This window comes from Stegostoma tigrinum, chromosome 15 (assembly GCF_030684315.1).
Source record: "Stegostoma tigrinum isolate sSteTig4 chromosome 15, sSteTig4.hap1, whole genome shotgun sequence".
NCBI lineage: Eukaryota > Metazoa > Chordata > Chondrichthyes > Orectolobiformes > Stegostomatidae > Stegostoma > Stegostoma tigrinum.
The window spans coordinates 35,022,988-35,026,525 of NC_081368.1; positions in this window are offsets into that span (position 1 = coordinate 35,022,988).

A 3,538-nucleotide genomic window follows, 5' to 3' on the forward strand; every position below is an offset into this window, starting at 1 on the left:
GATATCTTTAGCAGTACTTGATCTAAATCAAATACCAGATGCGGGTGCAGAGCAAGTGCGGGCTGACTCCTGGAAGCGAGTCGCGGTTGGAGCAGGAGCAGATCGATTGCGGGCGAAGTCCCGAACACCAGCACAGCACGCACGGGCCAAGTCCCAGAGCAGCAGCAGAGCGTACGTGGACTGAGTCCTGGAAGCCAGTCGTGGGCCGCAGGCCGGAATCCGGAGCAGAACAATTGTAGGCTGAATCCCAGAAGTGAGTCGCAGACCGGAGCCTGCAGCAGGGAACAGAATGAGTCTGGGCTGAGCTGGGAGACAAGTCGTGGCCAAAGCAGGTGCAGAATGAGCCTAGGCAAGCTGGGAGAGCAAGTCCTGGATGGATGCCAGTGCGTGTTGTAAAGCCCAACAGGCATGGATTCCGTAAAAAAGGACTATAACTTGAGTACTTTAAAAACAATTTTTATGTTCATTCTGGACTATTTAGACTCTGTATTCCCATGCCAGTCTATTTTCTTTTTCACTATTTCAATTCTGTAACACTTAGTATCTGTGCCTAGGTTGCCTGTACCAAAGATGGTGCTGAGAGATGACATTACAAACTTTACTGCACATGACAATAAAGGCTATTCTATTTTAAAACTGGAATGCTAGTCCAGCCTTACAGTTGCAAATTAGACTATCGAGAGTGGAATTTGAACCAAAATGTGCACATTGATTTTGCTTTAATTTATGAAAACGTAAAGATGGCATATTGCGAATGCTTACATAAACACAAGATCAAAGCGGAGGGCTATTATGGTGAAAGCTTTAATTGGTAATGTTGCACTCACAGTGAAGATGAATGTGTTTTTGCTTTACATGCAGGATATTCATGATCATGTGGCAAAACATACATCAGTTACTGGGAGATGGCACAACAAGAAACATGCCTTTGAATTTGTGGAGTACAATAACTTTTCACACAAACAGTTCCCACACAAATTTTACAAACTGCATTTTCATTCATTCCAAGTAGTAGAAAGTATAGGCATTTTGGTGCAAAATATACTGATTTTGTACATCAAGTATTGACTACCATCTGAATTTGTTTCCACAATGGAGTTTGCAGAAATTTTAAAGCTGATTGCTTCTGGCTGAATCTCCATTATGACAGCAATCAAACAACTTTATAATAACCGTGACCTTGATTTACAGCAGATGGTGATGTTTACATCAGACAGCTTTATTTGTGCTTGGAAAGAAAAAATGGAAAACAAGCATGTTGCCACTTAAAATCAAACATTTGTTGGAACAGCATGGCTTTGCTCACACAGAAGATCTTGGAATGGATGATGCTAAGAAGCAGATCTCAATTATACATGATATTGAATTGTTTTGAAGATCAGTGTATACAATTATCATAAGGTTATATGTGAAGAAAGGACAAATCGAAGAATTTTGCAAGATCACAGAATGTGATGCAGTGGCACTTCAACCTGTAAATGAAGTGAGGTGGCTGTCAAGAGACTTTGCAATAAATGCACTCATGCAAAACTGCAACGTACTGATGGAGTACTGCACAGACTAAATGGATAAATACAATGATCCAATAAACAAATATTGCCTGAAAATTATCACAAAGCCACAATATTATGTTCCATTGGAAATTCGGAATGATGTTCTTGGTGAATTTGTGTCACTGTGCACACTTTTTTCAGAAAAGCTGTTAGACCACAATTGGAGCTAAGTAGTTTGCAAAGACCAAAATTTACAAGCTAAAGGCTCAGTATTTAGGTGAACATCTTTAAATGGAGTTAAGTGATAATGGGAACTGCAGATGCTGGAGAATCCAAGATAATAAAATGAGAGGCTGGATGAACACAGCAGGCCCAGCAGCATCTCAGGAGCACACAGTGATGTTGGCTCTGCTGCAGTTCTTTGGGTTATTCAGTTTCATTTGACTGGGATAGCAGATTTTCAGAAGAGGAATAACTGGACTGGCATGCATTTATCATGCGGCAATTGCCAAGACAACTGACTACTAATCTGGCAAATACATTATCTGTGACCGATATTGAAACATTCCACTCACATCCCAAGCTATTAAGAAAACATGATCGTAAAGATATGTGAACAATACTGCAATTTCAACTTTATGGCTGTGGAAAGGTCAAGATTTCTTCCATTCAGACATTTAGAGATTTGGCAGACTTTGCCTAAAAGATGAACCATTCGAGAAATATCTGTTCTTCTGGACATTGATTTGACATTTCAAGCATTATGTATCATGAGCACAGATAAAGCCTCTTGAATTTGATGAGATTTAAATCCTGAAACAGACCACTTCGAAACAATTGTTCAAATTAAGTTGTACATTTCATCTGGACAAATTATCAATCTGAAAGTGATTTAAAATTATTGGGCAGAAAATAAAGATAGGCATGAGAAGCTTCCAAAGGAGTGGAGAAATTACAAGTATAATATAGTGTGGAGCTGGAGGAGCATAGCAGGTCAGACAGTATCAGAGGAGCAGAGAAGTTGATGTTTTGGGTCAGAACCCTTGTTCAGATTTCTGAAGAAGGGTTCTGACCTAAAACATCAATGTTCCTGCTCCTCTGATGCTGCCTGGGCATCTGTGCTCCTCCAGCTCCACACTATCTCTGACACCAGCATGGGCAGTTCTTATTATCTCTGAGAAATTACAAATGCCATCTTTTGGTATGTATTGTACTCAGTGTATACAATGCACACTTTAAACAGGCCCCCTACTTACAGGCCAAACAAACAATTCTGTTTATTTCAGCAGGTAGAATATCTGTAACAGTACAATAAGGCTGTCTGACGAAGGGTCTAGGCCCGAAACGTCAGCTTTTGTGCTCCTGAGATGCTGCTTGGCCTGCTGTGTTCATCCAGCCTCACATTTTATTATCAATAATTTTAATGTACACTTTTAATTTATAAAATTGCTTTTTAAAATCAACATGGAAACTTAAAATTCACCTAATAAAACAGATCTAATATTAAACTTACTGACAACAGTTACAACATTATTAAACGAATGAAACTTTAAATCACCTATTGTACAACATCATATGACACCCACCACCTGATTCAATATCCTGGCTCGTGATCAATCTGACATCACCAACATAGCAGGTGACAGTCAGAGTCCAAAATGTCAATATCAAGGAAAACAAACAACTTCTGTCAAAGTTCAGATACATCTGTATTGTCTTTCCTTGAGCTACTGGAGGCTCTAAGACATTGAGGGCTCTCGAGAAGGACCAAATCGTTCACAACAGACTCGAGCCAATTGTACCCAGTCAGAAACCACCCTTCAAGTGGAGAACTGTGATTGGTTAATGCGTGGCGTATCTCGCATCTCATTGGCCAGTTCGCCGCCGGCCGGACCTGCCCGTGGAGAGACCCCGCGTGTAGCTGGCTGCCCGCCTTTTATTGGCCACCTGTGCACCGGGCAGCGCGGTGACTGGCTGTGCTGCAAGCGCTGCCGGCTGATTGGCTGGACTGTTGAGGGAGCCGGCGGGTGATTGGTGGAATGAGC